Raw genomic sequence first — 16,817 nt, 5'->3', positions numbered from 1 at the left:
GACCACAAGCTGCAATAGGGAAAAATATCAAGTATTCTAGGGAGCGCTTACAAGCCGTGTTGAAGTCTAGGCATGGCTCTGCAGACTCTGCCAGAGGGAGGTTGTCTTGAGAATCATATTCCCACATCACGAATAGTGATAGCAGAGGAACCCGTGTGTGTCTATGTAAGTGTACTGACCTTTAACTTAGACAGTTTCTGGCAGAAAATTAAGTTTTCATAGGTCCCTGGGAGGTTCCCAAAATCAAATTTGCAGCACTTTGATTTTGAGAGAAGAGAAGCAATGCACACCAGGAAGTGGTTAGAGTCTACAAGGAAATTTAAATTTTTGTCAAAGATAAGTGTGCAAAGATCAATGTAATGGCTGAAGATAGACATAAATTTCTCATTTAGAGTCAGCAAATGAGAGATTATTTTCTCCACCAACTGGTAGATAGTGGATTGCAAAGTCAAATGAGACATTGTCCCTTTTCTAGGAGGGCCCATAAACTGATGAAGGAGGTGAGAATCAATTATTTATGGAAAACTAAAGAAAACAAAAATAATAAGAGAAATGCAGGGCTCTTCAACCTTTAGAGAATGAGGAGAGACAAGAATAAAGATACCATCGCTTTGAGATACATAGCTCATGCAGGTATAAGAGTGATCTTATTCCAAGATAGTGCAGTTGAATATGAATGTTCGAGGGAGAACATAGCTAATTAATCGACTCACCAAGCTTTAGATCTCAGTCATTTCATCATCAAAGTAACAAGTACCTGTTCAAATGGCATAGCAGTTTACAACTCTGAATGATAAAAGTATAATCCCTACCCTGAAAGAGTTTGCGATCTAGTAGAGGAGACAGATAAAAAAAAAAAAAAATAGGTCCTTTGGTGTGAGAAAAATGCTAGCAAGGTAAGACAGATCAAGACAGGAGCCTAAGGAGGGACCCTCAGGTTGAATATGTGGGGTCTGGGAAAAGAGTTGTATTAATCTGATGTCTGAGACTAAAGGATGCTTATCCAAAGGAAGAGAAGCAAGACTGTGTGCGCTGGAAAGGGAGGGTGAAAAGTGTGGTACCCAACATCACTGAATTATTTCAGGGTGTCTGAGACAAAAAGTAGAAGTTGAAGATGGGTGCTAATGCCATCTGAGCATATTCTGGGAGGCCAATTATATGTCCTCTTTTCTGGTCACAGGAAAAAGCTATTCAGAGATGAGGGATGATTAGGCCAATAGCCACACTAAGTTTCAAGAAGAGCACATAGTATGATTTCTGACAGCTTATGTTCCTAGATCTAGCAATTCTTAAAATCCAACGTGCTAGTTATTTATTCCCTGATGTTCACAGTTCCTCGTGATTAAACAGATCAAGTTAGCTTAAGCTTTATCTTAATCAAGAATCCTAAAAGTATACTTTACTACAGTTCTCTATTTTTACCTATTATTTTATATCATATGGCACTTGTTCTATTTATCATCCATTCATCTATCTGTCTGTCATCTATCTATCTATCTATCTATCTATCTATCTATCTATCTATCTATCTATCTAATTTTTCTCCCAACTAAAATATCAATTCAGAAGAACCATTTTCTCCATCTTTGTTTTCAGCATATGTTTAATACGTGATGAACGAGAGACTCCTAACCTCCGCTGGGGGACTAAGCAGAACAGTGAGTCAGAAGAAAGTGTTCTTACCACTGGCCTGGTGCTATGTGAAGGTACTGTGTATGAATTATTTGCTTCTCCACGAACAGACACATTAAATTACTCATTCTTTAAGACCCTTGAACTCTAAGATCTGCGAACCTGTGCTTCTCCCTGGCGAGGTCCTGTCCTTTCAAAGTGCTTGACCTAGACAGTTTTAACATTGAAGTGATCGCTTTAAAGTTAGAATCCCATATTCATACATTTTACATCCAATTAGCTCTAGCAATCTTAGTGTTCAATTCTGTAATGAGAAAATAGAAATTCTAATTTTGCAGAATTAATTTAAAGATTAAATGAAATAATATACAAAGGGAATATATATATATATATAAGCTCTGCTCACTAGCTTATACCCCCAAATTGTTTGGTAAATTTTGATTGCTTATTCATAAGAATGACTTCAAAGCCCAAGGAAATGATAAAGCTGGGCGGAGACTGGGGTCTCCTCTTATTGTACTTGCTGAGAAAAGAAAACAGAAAAGGTTGACATTTCCATATTCATACACACCTTCCTAGTTACGAATTTTCAGTTTCGATTTAACAAAACAAATTTTCTGAGTACCAATTCTGTGAAAGTCCTCAAATTAGGTTCTCCACTATAAAACAAGTCTGTCTGAGACACTCAGAAGAATGAGTACAGTTAGGGACCAAATTACTTGAAACACAAATCAGGAAATATAACCTGACAAACACCCATGTGCTTTTGGGGGTGTTCAGATAGGTTTCCTGAAATTGATTGTCATAGAAATGAGAGCTATGTATATGTAAAAAGGTCATTTTCTTCCCGGGTTCCTGTCACAAGCAATTCACCGAGCCATTCCTCCTACTTAGACAAACGCAAGCAGTTTTCTACAGTCATTTCCTGTACCATTGGGACATGAAATTGGAAGCCATATATAAATACCTTCACTGTCAGGGCAAAAGCAATATAAGACTGAAAAGAGAGTACAGGTGTGCTCTTATAGGAACTCACAAGTGAAGAAGGCATCTGCAATGGGCTTCCTACTTCCTCTCAGTACAACACACACTCTTCCAGAGCTCATTGTCACATCCCAACTGCACACTCCTACTCACAAAGTCTACTTTACTGTGTCAAGATCATAGAAATACCAGTAATGGACACAGGATGCTTTTCCTTTTCCTTTGTAAATAACCAACTATTTTCCACAAGTGTTTCACTTAAAAATATAGTTAGGGTAATTGAGGGCTGCAAATATCTTTCTCCAGTATTGTCTTGCAAGGATAAACATTTAAAAAAAAAAAACAAGTACTTTCTAAACTATGTGAAGGTATTAAAACTGAATGTTGGATACATGTGTGCATGTCACAGAATCTCCTGCTATAGTGATTCTATGTCTTATTCTAACTTGCTTTTTGTAGCTGGTTTCTATTGTTTGCTCCAAGAACATAAAGTAAACAAACAAACAAACAAACAAAAATGAAAAAAAGTCTAAATTGAGAATTTTGGCAGACCTGTAGCATATACACCATTATATATATATATATATATATATCTTTAGTATTTCTTCAGGTCAGAGGATGAAGTGAGTTGTGGTTCCTGATAGGAATTCAACTACACCTTTCAAAATCTATGCATTGAATCTCTAATCCGTAATGTGAAACTTTTGATACTAGGGTCTTTGGGAAATAATGGTGTTTGAATGAGGTCATGAATTTGTCCTCATAGAATGGTTTATGACATCATGAGAAGAAGTAACAAAGGTTTTTTTTTTTCTCCATCTTCCTTCCAAGAGTGGACACAGACAAAGCAGCTGTGTGCCAGCCAGGACAAGCTTTTGTTAGAACCCAGCCCTGGCCTGAGCTTGTAAGAAGTGTGAATAGTAAAGGTCTGTTATTTATGCCACTTACCCTATAGCCCTTTCTTGCTGCATAGGAAAAAGAATACTTCCATACTCCCCTTATGTAAGGAGGATAGATGGTTCTTTAATCTAATATTTTTCTGACTTATTTAGAAGGATTCAAACTGTGCACATAACGTTTGGAATCAAACACAGAACTCTAGTGGAGTGATGAGAATCACATGGCATGCTGTTATCCTGCTTGCCAGAACAAATGGGTATTTCAGTGTGTCCTGAAGCAGGTAGATAGGAAAATCACTTGTATTCTCCATGGTGGGGACACTATGGTGTCATTTATGAATGGTCTTGAGGCAGTCCTAGTAACTGTGGGACAGGATATGACAGGACCTTACTGAAAGGCAGTGCTAAAATTTTCACATTTCATGAGCAAATCTAGGAGTTTCTCTTTTTTCCCCACCCACTCTTTTTCACGTTAGCTTATTAACCAGGACAGATGATAGTAAAACAAAGCTGTGAATAGTAATTGATGTCTCTTTAGGCCCCGTGTAACACTGAGCACTCTGCTGCAGGGGTTCTGCAATTTTTCTCAAAAACAACAACAACAACAACAACAACAACAAAAGAAAAAAATAATACAAAAATTAAAAAAAAACTCAACTAAACAAAAAAAATAAAACAAAACAAAAAACCAAAAAGACTGCACAGAGTTCATCTGTTCTCTCTGCAGTTGCTAGGTTTGGAGTTGTAACTACTGAAGCTTGGGGAGGAAGAAGTTGAACAGCCCACTGTCGGATGTGACTAAGGGTGGGTGAGACTTGAATCCAGGAATCTCAAGCATGTCACGTTTATGCCATGGTGTGTACTCCCAACTGCACCCTCGATCTTACATCCCTGTTCTATAATGGATAAGCGAGTGCTCCCATCCTAGGTGACACAACTCTAATCTACAATCTTAGTACCAAATGGGTAATCTGAGCTCAATGAGGGGAATTAAAGTACTAGCTCTCACCTCGATGTGATATCTCTACTTTGTTTGTGATGAAATGGAAAAGTTTAAGAAGCATGCTGGAGGCAGGACAGCTGCAATGTGCTGTTTGGTGGTACTTACTGTAACTCCTGCTTTATATTTGGGAATTATTCTTACCACAAAGTTATAGAATGAAGTTTAATTAGAAGAAAACATTTCATGTTCAAATCAAATATTGAATGGTAGATGATGTGTTACCCTGAGCCGAACCCTGAGCTATATAAAAATAGAAATTGATAGCCCCATGGGGAGAAATCAAGCAAATCTATATTAGAGCAACTATTTTGTCATCTCTCAATGGTCAATAAATATAGTTGATTCAATCGATACAATTAACAAGCCTTATCTAAGGGGTATGCATAGCATCCTGCATTAAGTGATCAGAGACACAAATCATCTATACTAATAAACCAAACACTTGACTCTAGAGAAGATGTCAATACATTTCAGGCTGGAAACCACCCAGACTATGTGACATTCCTTACAAAGCAATTGACTTAGAAGCCATTTAGAAGAAGATGGCACAATCTAATTTACTTTGAAAAATTTAAAGCCCTTTATGCTGCTAATAGAAAATTTATTTTAGGCATTTTAAAGAATCTTATAGTAAATTCTACACACCAAAGTTGTGTACATAGTGAAGATGGCATGAGAAAAAATATGTGACACACCCACCTACACACTCTTTACAGATGACCAGTGTCCTATGCTGTTTTTACAAATAAACATGAGGCAAGCTCTGTTAAAAAAAAAAAGGGGGGGGGATTAGAGTATAGTTTACTGGTAGAGTATTTTCTTTGCTTATGTGAGGTCCTGGGTTCAATCTACATCATTGTAAAAAATAAAACAACAACAATGATAACAACAAGCAAGCAAATAAAAGAAATAAATCTAAAGAAAAAAATACAATTCCTGAGAACTAATAAGATCACTTATTTGTCTTTTGAGGGTTGAGGGAAGGATATAAAGAATCCTGTCCAAATAATTGCAGCAAAATTTAAATCATACTTATTGCCCTTAGTTGCCTGACGACTGGCCCCCGGGTTCTCTAGGGCAGATGCGCTGCCACTCAAAATGTGAGCAAGAAAGCAACCGAAGGGGTGATTCTGGACTGATTTTGTGTATTTGAAAGACACGTTCTCCTCAGATTCCTCCTGAGGAGGCGTGGGAAGCAACAAAAGGAATGAATAACCCCCCAAGACAACATGATTGAGGTACGTTCGCAGGCTATTCAGTGTAAAAGCATAGAGCACGTTTTCAAACACTAAGTTTATAGAAGCTATCATGTTTAATTCATACACTCCTAATGCCCTTGCAACTTTACAGCCTTTTATTGTTTTCTGAGATACTGTGGTATTTATACAGTATATTCAGTTTACTGCCTACCTTTCTTTTTCAGAGTGCTGCAGTAATGCTGAGTTTCTTTTGTTGTTTGATTAGCTTATGTTACTGTACTCTAGAACCGTATCCACTGCACATGGTCATTCTTTATATCTTCCTAGTCAATCTCAATCCCCCTTTAATCTTTTGTGTTCTGTAGAAGAATCTTATATATCCAAGGCTAGCCTTAAACTTATTATGTAGTGGAGGCTGCTACCTCACAAGTGTTGGAATTATATTATTTATTAAAATACTTGAAGGGTTATAGCGTCATATTTTTTTAAAGATTTATTTATTATGTATACAGGGCTCTGCCTGCATGTACATCTGCACGCCAGAAGAGGACATCATATCAAATTACAGATGGTTGTGAGCCACCATGTGGTTGTTGGGAATTGAACTCAGGACCTCTGGAAGAGCAGACAGTGCTCTTAATCTCTGAGCCATCTCTCCAGCCCAAGCATCATACTTTTAATGTAGAGGATCCAGCACAGAGAGCCTCCCAGATACTTAGTTTTATATACTTTTCTTTCTAGTTATATGTGTGTTTATTATACACAGAGAGAAATAGAAACTCTCATGAATGTAGTTGTATTCATTTCATATCTACTTCTCTTCATCAGCCACAAATGCTGAGTCGAATTTAAATTTCAATGGGAAAATATGAACTCTAACATATTACAATTATTACATTTCCTCGATAGGTCTCACGTTACCTACATTTCTTTTTTGATATGTGAAGAATGCTTTTACATCTATTGTAGAATGTGGAGCTTTTAAATATCACATGTGATGGGGAATTATGACAAATACTGTCAAAACACAGCAGAAATCACTCTACCTTAGACATGTTTTTACCACCTCTCTTACTTAAAATGTTGAGGACTACATGCTGAGACAAAATTTATGAAAACATACTTGGAATGCTTGGAACTAGAGCCTCTGTCTTTTGTTACTAAAATATACTACAAAGACTGGATGTCTGGAGAACTGAAATTCATTACGTTATTCCTGCCATGCATAATATGCTCTTATGTTGCCTATATTTGTACAATATGCCCTTGGCCAGGCGTGATAATGGATGATAAAACATTACACCAGTTGGTGGCAATGCTGTTTTCACAGTAATGGTCACTTAAAACCACAGGGCCGTGCTGATTTTCCCCTTATAAACCCCATTGCTTTGAATTTCTAACTTGTTCTACAAGTAATTTCTGGCTTGGAAGTGAAGCCAGATTTTCTGTAACCCCCAAGTATTCACTGTGTTATCTTTAAGCCTTTTCCATTACCAAAGGCAAACTAAATGTGAAATAACAAATAACAGGGTTATGTGGCCTGAGAAGGCAAACTCTGAAGACCACAGGAAACTATGTCAAACATTGCCTTGCCTCATCAAGAAATTACAGACCCGTGCAGTGGGAAGCCGGTCTGGATGCTGGCTCTCACACGTCTTTCATCTGGTATTCTGTTGCAGAGCTTATTACCTAACAGACAGAATATGTGATATTTAGTGAAAACTTCCTTGAACACAAATTTTTATCCAAGGAAAATCAGAAAGCCTTCCAAGACAAACAATTGATAAAGCTTAACTGTCTAAAATAATTTCATACGTAGAATAGACAAACAGGATGCGCGAATGCATCTGGGAGCCGGAAATTGAGCCTAGGCGCTCACTGGCTGGAAGTGTGTAAGGTCCTTCACCCCATTTCACATTCCACTTCCCCCGAGAAACTTTCCCAAATCACTCCCCAGTTTGAATTAACATTGCTAGCTTATCTTGTCAACTTTGAAAACAACTTTATCAATATCTCCATACACTGCAAATGTTTTCATTGATTACTATAGTTGCATTGGGTACCACTTCATCATACTGAGATCATTGGATACCACCTACGTGCTAACCGTCCTGGTGGATATCGTGCAGTAAACTTTGCAAAGTGGCTTCACATTGCCTCACTGTGTATCCTTCACTGTATGTCCGGTACAGGCGATGATGCAGTGAGACAAGTAAATGCTTAAATAAAGAGAAATGAATGCTGACATTCAGTTGCCACAAGCTGTAAGAACTCCAGCATTAAGGCAGTGTCCTACAGTTATTATTGTTGACTTTTGTGAAATTTGCAGAATCCCCTTTTAAAGGGCGACAGTGGGGCAGTAGTATATTGATCTAATACCATTGTAAACCCAGAGTCAATAATCAAATAAATAAGTCAATTCAGAGAGTAGACTTGCTAGTCAACAACTCAGCTATCAGGGATTAATCAGATACAGGGATAATAAATGTTTTTCATAGAAGATACAAGTGGAGAAGACAGGATAGTAATGATAACAGTAATAATAACAGGAACAGCAACCTCGATTTATTTATCCTAGGGCCTAGAGGCTATATTCTATGTGCTTGCTATGAATTAGCTCACTTAACCCTCTCCTAAACTTCCAAAGTTGACACCACTATTGCCCCCTTTTACAAGAAGAGAAGAGCTATGCCTACATTTCTGTTAGTTGCTTAAGGGCTCTTGTTTCCTTATGTTTTTTTTTTTTTTCTGCTTCAGGACACCTGTTTTCACTGCGCACAGGTTTGCTTCCTGATAGTACTCCCTAACTCTATCTGACAGGTCTCATTGGTGGATGAGAACGCCAACCCTTGCTAATTGTTCAGGAACCCAGGACCAAGGCCTTCTGCATGGAGCATAGTCTAGTCCCATGAATTGACTGATATGTGGGCACATGACATAATTCTGGAAAATTCTTGTTTACAGATTGTTTGGAAGCAAAGCCATTCTCTGTGATCTCAGGAGCAAATGTTCCATTTTATTTCGATACAATAATAAACAGGCACAGCCACGGATGTTTATCCCCCAGTCACAGTGTAAGGCATGCTTTCAATCAGATCCCAGTGTCCTCACCTTTCCTAAATGCCCACCTAAGTCAGGTTACTTTTGGTTCTGATTGGTTAGCTGCCACTGGAAGTATCCCGAATGACACAAACAGAAATCACTCAAGATACAGTGACTTTTGCAAAATTACACATATGTTAGTTAAGGACACGCTTCAAATAGCCCATACTCTTAGATGGTTTCCAGGATCCCTACCTAATGGCAGTCTGGAAAAGTTCTATATGAGTCTTCTGCAAGTGCATTTGTGCTTATGCTGAAATGGTTGGGTTCCTTTTATAGGCTTCTGTTTCTGTTCCTGTTCCTGTTCCTGGGAGGCTGCCAGCTTTCTCCCAGTAATGAGAGTCCTGCATTTGAGCCCTGGCCATTACTACTAATTCTCTCTTCCTTTTCCCAGTGATTTGGAACCATCTTACTAAACTCCTGGTTAATGACAGCCAAGTTTACTTCCATTCAGATAGCTCTCTGGGCATTTCTAGGACTCACTCACCTATGCTTTCTTTATATATCCCACGGTCTATGTGGACTCAGCAGAACAGACTCCCAAGACATCTGTGAAGTGAGTTTTATTCTCTATCAAGACATTGTGGTTCAAACTACTATTTTTTATTGTCATAGTCCTGAGGTGTATTTGATTCCTGAATATTTCTTCTCGTGTCCACCCAGCCTATAAGGTCTTATGGCTTGCAATGGAAGTGGGCATTTGTTAAGGTAGTGCATTTGTTGTGGTTGAAGGTAAACCATGCATAGCACTATGAAACTAGTCAACACATAATTAAGAATTATGGTTGACATATAAAAATGCAGTTGGTTCCTTTAAAAAGAGGTTAATCCTGTCTATGGCAGAAACAAGAACATTTTGCCCAGTGGCTGGTTTGTTAGATTTGAACCTATCTCCATAAGGAGGTTCTTTGATGCTCATCATCTTCTTTGATGTAGGCTGGGTGTTGCCAGGAGCTAACTTGCCTTGTTGTTAAAGAATCTTTAGAATATTAAAAACATCTTTAAATGCCATATCCCGTAAGTCTCTGAGGAGTTTGAAGACCTTATTTAACTATTTTACCTTATATATCTATAGAATCACATCTATATGTTAGACCTAGGATGTATATTCTTTTTTTTAATGTATATTCTTGTGATAAAATTAGACTAGTATTTGACATGACCGTGATTTGTCCTCATTTATGCCATAGTCAGAATTCTGCCTAAAAATGGGCAAGCTTAGATGCAGGCAGAGTTGACAGCTAAACTCTGCCAAGGCAGGGTAAGCAAGTCCTCAATAGTTCCTGCCTTGCAATTATGTCCTTCAGATATATTGGGCCAGAACGCTGAAGATGATGCTCCAATGTTATAGAGAGTTTTGGGTGACTGTTCAGGCAGTAAAATGTCTCTGTCTTTTATTTATTTATTTATTTTTTCATTTTGGAAGCTGCTAACCTACCTACCTGCACTTCTGGTTCATTCAGGTAATTAAGTTTTATTCCTTCTCAAATCTCTGATTAAGTTGAAGACGAGATAGTTTAGTATTACAATTAAGCTTGGTTGTTTAGAGGTTAAGATGTGTTAGATCTAGATGTTTTAAGTTAATAAAGATGAGATGTGATAGATATTGATTTTCATTCAGAATTTTAGACTCAACAAGATAGGAAAGATGTTTATTTTAAGTTTGCCAAATACAAATAGTCAAATTACTATGAATATAACACACACACACACACACACACACACACACACACACACACACACATATATATATAATTCCTGATTGTCTTGTGGTTCTTCCTGCTGTATGTAGTTTATTTTATGTATATGTAATAATATTAATGTATCTGTTAAAAAAAGAAACAGAATTTTAAAGATGGAAAAAAGAGATTAATTCAAACTTCACTAACAGGAAGAAGAAATGAAAAGAATAAGAAAGGGAAAATCTTCCATTGGATGAGAATATTGTCCTATAACATTTAATGTTTTCCTTCTGACCTGCCTCTTAGCTTTTCTAAAGATTTGTTCTGGCTTCCTTTAAAATTCAGGGTTTTTATTGTAGTGAATTTGAAATATGGAGACACAAATAATGTATTGTGTTGCCTCAAGGACATTATAAAGTTATTATGGCAGATGAAGCAAATGATAGTTCTAAAGCAAAAAAAATCAGCAAAATAATCTAATGTTTATATAGTAATGCCAAGAGTCACATCTTTTAAGATTTCAAAAATGAAACTTACTGCCTGGAAACCTTGATAAATGTATGTTGACATCCCTGAAAAAACTTGCCATGCAATTACTTCCAGACCGTTTCAGCTGAACCAGGACATGAAAAGCATATGGTTGGAAATGCCCCCTGGTTCATAAGGCCTTTGCTGTTTCTAAAATATGTGAAATTAATATACTTTTCAACTTGTCTTGCAGAGTTTCCTTCCACCAGGAAATCTGAATGAATAGATTTTGCCTATGCTAGGACATTCAGATATGATGCAGAGTTTTAATTATATAATTATTCACTCACCCACTTAGTCATAAATAATATATTTATTAAAATTTATCTTTATAATAGACTCTATTAGCTAAAAGGTAAAATGAATGAAAGAGGTCATTTAAAAGGAATATCCAATACAGTGGAGTTCAGTGGAGAAAGAGGCTTGGACTTTATGCCCAGTGAATGACAATTTCCTTGATCAAGCCTGGAAAAATCAGATTGTGGCAGAGATGATAAGCTGAGCACCACCCTCAACACCGGACAGTGCAAACAGACATCAGTAGAGTGTCATCCAGACAAAGGCATTTCTCTCTCTTGAAGAAAGCTAGGGCTTTGGTGGTATTAAGGAGTCCCTAGAGAGAGAAAGAGTATACGAGCTGGGCTGATCCATAGCGTTGGACAAGAACAGAATACCAAGTACCCAGTGAGATTTCTCTAAATATTGATTGAATCTCATTCTCTGGCTATACTACAAGAAACAAAGAGGTGACATTTGTGCAATGGTTACATATAGGCATGCACAGATGTTAGTTCATTTTCCCCCTTTCTATTAGACTTAGGGTTTTAGGGGAATAAAGGAGGGGACGAGTGGAACATAAAGATCACCTAGATCAACGTCAACCTTTTAGTCAGTGTACTCACTTGCATCGTTTCATTCCAAAGATGCAATTGTATCATCTATACAGAAGAACCAATATAGAATAAGTTCAAAGCCAGCCTGGGAGGTGTAGGAAGTCCTTCTTTATAACTGAAATATAATATAAGAGTATTAGAGCTAATTCAGCATGCATGAGGGTCTAAGTTCATTCTAAGTAGCAAATAATAATATAGTTGAAAAGACTGAAATATACAAATATACAAAAGATCACATATTTTTAATTTTTAAAAAGGTTACCTGACCTTGTTATCTTTCAAATTCATGGCTTTTTGTCTTGGTTGATACATGTCTCTAAGTTAATATGACAATTCACTGATAAAACTCAGATTCAAATACAAGTAGTCACACTTTGGACCTTTTTCTTAGTTCTAATCTAAAGAAAACAAAGACAACATTAACCTGTGAAAATCAGGCAGGTGCCGGTTTCTATGACAAGCATAGTGATAAATCTCATATTGTCACTCAGGGATTTCACTGGGACTAGCTGATTTCAAAGACAATATCCAATGCCTACATGGACATGCATGCTCAGAAATGTAGGAGCCAAAAAGACATTGATGGTGGACTGTGTCACGGCCTGTACTGAGCTCACAAGCAACCTCGGAACTGGAGCAGACATAAATGAGGAGTGATTTCCAGCAGATATAAAGCAAATAATCACTTCTTCCCACACACTGGCAGTGGGGCAGAGGCAGGAGAACCTAGTTTGAATGTGTCAGGGACAAGCGGAAGCAAATAACACCAGAAAAATGATTATATAAGACAGGTGTTCCCAACAGGATGAGGGAATACTCTAGGACATGAAAAGTTGGCATGAATATATGGCTTGTAGCATACCTGATTCTTCCTTTTTTGCATGCCTTGGAAGGGAGGGGACAGGCAGCAGAGTCCCTTCCCTTTGCTCTGTTCATTTATCCCATCTTAAAAGAGCACACTGCCTAACATATGGCAGAGACATTGCTAAGTTTTGAGAATGAGATGTCTTCATCCACCACACTCCCCAAGTTTTCTCTCCTGAAAGTGTGTTCCTCAATGCAGTCTGTTCAGAGGTGGGATTTTATTCAAAGTGGTTGAGTCACAAGGTCTCTGCCTCCTCTAATGGGTTAAGCCACTGATGGAATCAAAATGTGAATAATTGAATAAACTGAGGGAAAGCAACTAGGTAGAAGTCACCTGGGTGGGGTGTGTCCTGGAAAGATAAACTTTAGAATGAGCCCCTTGTGGTTACTCTCTCTGCTTTCAGAACACAATGGGGTGAGAAATGTTGCTACACATTGTGCCTCCTGCCATGATGTTCAGCCTTACCTCATGTTCCCTGATTCCAGCTGACTTTGGACTGCATTCTCTGAAACCATAAGCCAAAGTAAATAATTCTTAATTTAAATTTGTTTCTTCTAGGCATGTTTCACGGACAGGACAGATTAATTTAAGCTTTGGCTATCTTTTCAGATTAAAAGGCTGAATCCTACAGAGATTTACATAGAAAATAAATATCCTAGCATCATGTGCTAAGATTGCCAAAGGAAGACCAAGGTAGTCACTAGGAGCTTGGGCTGAATCCATTTAACACAGGTGAAGAGTGACACCTATTTTTGCAATGCAACAGTTCTCAAACTGTGGGTCATGACCTCTCTAGGGGGGGATCTCATATCCTAGATATTTCTATTATGATTCATAACAGTAGAAAATTTACAAATGTGAAGTCACAATGTTATAATTTTATGGTTGAGGGTCACCACAACATGAGGAACTGTATTAGTATCAGAAAAGTTGAGAACCACTGGTGTAATGCAATGAGAATTCCTGTCTTTAATGATACAGTTTGCCACACACACCTGCCAATTTTACAACAAAAAAAAAATGTATATGAACTTCTTCCCAGAGTCACTTTTGTGTTGGCTACTCATTCATTTTAAATATCCTTTAGTCTCTGAGTGTTCCTCCTACTTCCACTGGCTCTTTTATTCAATTGAGTTTTTGAGACAAGTAGATGGAAAGCATTTGCTGAATAGCTTGTGATAAAAACTGTCAGGAGTGAGTGGGTGAGAATGTTTTTCTTGCTTACATTCTGCAACCATGAAAGAAATTAGATATGCATGTCACACTGAGGTCATCTCATCTTGAGGCTGTGCTTTAGAAACAAATACTAGTTTTCCAATTAGACTCGACGTAGACCACAGAGCTCTTTACGAGTGAGCATTTAGATAGGTTTCTTAAAGGAGAGTTAACAAAACTCAGGGTGAAGGAATTTCCTGTTACCTAGTCTTTTATAGACACCACAGCTACAATTTAACAATCGTTCTAAAGTTCCTCACTCTACAGAGTACTGAGACACAGGGAGAGAAATGGTTTCCCCGATGCCCTACAAAGCTCATGCCATGCCCATTTAGGTTGCTGTTTAGTTTCTTGTATATTCTTTTGTTTTAGAGTTGAAATCCACATTTGCTAGCCATCCAACACCGTATACCCTGATTTATGGCAATAACGCTGCTTTCTCCTTGTGTTTGGTTATTGCAGCTGTACTGAGGTTGTTTACAGCTTGACAATTTTCATTTCATTCTTTTTTTCTTTCCAGTGATTTCCTTGTCAAAGATGAAATATATTTACCACAATTGATAAACTGGAAGATGCTGAATTTACTTTCATATTATATGCATTTTTATCACTGGCTCAGAGAGCAAGATAATTACACGAAGACCGCTTTCCTTCCCAGAATATTCCAGAATGACCATGCTTTACAAGGATGCTTTCGTAACCATAGAACCCAAAGTCCAGCTAGGATTAACTAAGTTGCCACCCACAGCTTCAGACAAAAAGGGAAGTTAGACTCTGGTAATTTAAATCAAAAGTCTCAACTCAAATATTTATGTAACATTGACATAAATCCTGGCAAAGGAAATCAAGGCCAAATTATTTATGTTTAAACCAAGGTTAGTCTATTTTCCATTCTGCTTGTTGTCGTGGTTGTTTTTTAGTAATCAGTTTGAGCATAGCATGCAAAGACTGTATTTCCAAAATGCTTTTAAATTTTGATCCTTGTTTTAATCCATCCAAGGTCTATTGTATCTATTGCCACATGAAAGCCTATCAGTGTCAGATGCTTTCCATTGCTTTGCATGGCTGTCCCATGTTTGAGCTTACATCGCTCCTCCTCTATTTCAATCTATTCCTGCTGGTGAAAACAAATTACACACACACACACACACACACACACACAAAAGATTGTATTGGCACCAGGAGTTGAGAGATAGTAAGAATTAAAAGGATTTTCTTGACGTTTCATCTTGTATGTTTGTATATGCATGTGTCTATGTGTGTGTGTGTATAGTCTGTTTTTGTGTTTGTGCCTGAATAAAGAGTATCAGATTAATTCTTTACTGAATATATTTCCTGATTTTTCTTTTTGGTTTGCTTTTTTTTTTCTTCTGTTTTTGCTTCTTGACTGTGTGGTCGAAAATTTATCTGCCATGCTTACCTGTTTCTAAATGATTCTTTCTCTAATTCACTGTGGCATATTTGTTCTTATTTTCATGAGCTGCCAAGATTAGAAATTAAACTCTCTAAGTTGTAGTAATCTTGAGTGCCATAGCTTGACAAAGAGATACTTGCAGGAAAGCAGGCTCTGGTTGTTGGGCACAAGAACAAAATCTCTGATTTTTCCTGCTTTGATGTCACCAGTGCAAAGTCTTAGATTTCAGAAGCTTAGTAGCCATTAGTGAGCTATGGACTAGTTTGTAGCTATAGAAAATATTGATGTTTATAGGGATAAAAGAAATAGCAAAGGTGTATTTTCCTTTCTTCTTTTATGCAGAGAACTTAGTTAACAATTCTTGTCCCAGAAATAGATAATTTTTTTTTCCAGACAAAGTACTAACGTCCAAGAAGAAAGGCATCAGTATATTGGAAGTTTGGTGGGACTCGAACTTAGAACCTCTTTTGGAACAGTGTGTGCCCTTAAGCACAGAGTCATCCCTCTGTAACCCTTTAACAGTTAGTTTTAAAATAATAAATAAAAATAAATAATCTTGAAAAAGCCCAGTCACAAAAGTTTCAGGTATAGGAACTGACAATCTGTTGAATGCATCAAAACTATCTCAAGTGACCAGTGCTTCAGTGGTGTATAGATGGACAGGACACGTCTCCAGTGCATGCACAGTAACCGTGCTCTATCTACCATGTGGAAAGGAAGGAAACGGAAGACATTTGTGGACGTGCCATGTTCCACTACCATGACAAATGCACCCACCCCAGTCACATTGTCAGACACTAGGACACCTTTTTCTTTGATTTCTCCCAAGGTCAGAAGTTTGCTCTTGGCAGAAGTCCTGCATATACACAAGGATGGATTTCTCATACCTAGGGAGCAGATGAACAGACAGAATTATTCCAGACTTTCAAGAAGGATAAAAGGATTACAGAACAAGAGTTTGAAAACAAAGCTTTTTCTCTGGTGGCTTAGCTTAACTTGTGAGTGGCATAGCTGGAAATACATTACTGGTTTTCTTCTCCACAAAATATGTCTGTTTTATTATTGCCTCATATACATCCATTGAAATCTTACTGGTTAACAGTTAGCTTGGGATCTGAAACAACAGAAGTAAATAAGGCAAGGCTCTTCTCTTTACGGATCTTACATGTGCTGTGGCCTATTTACGTAATCCAAGGCATGAAATCAACCTAGATGACCATTAACAAATGAAAAGATAAGTTATTATACATATAGAGGAAGGGAGTAGCCATAAAGTGAAAAAATGTGCTATAATAGGAAAACAGATGAGGATGAAGATCATTATGGAAAGTGAAGTAAAGCATAAAAAGACAAAAATCATGTTTCTTTTCATATATGTCTCTAGATTATTCTTCCAAAAGA

The sequence above is a fragment of the Acomys minous genome (assembly GCF_964271855.1).
Source record: "Acomys minous genome assembly, chromosome: 10".
NCBI lineage: Eukaryota > Metazoa > Chordata > Mammalia > Rodentia > Muridae > Acomys > Acomys minous.
The sequence above is the reverse complement of the archived record's forward strand: the minus strand, read 5'-3'. Positions refer to the sequence as shown.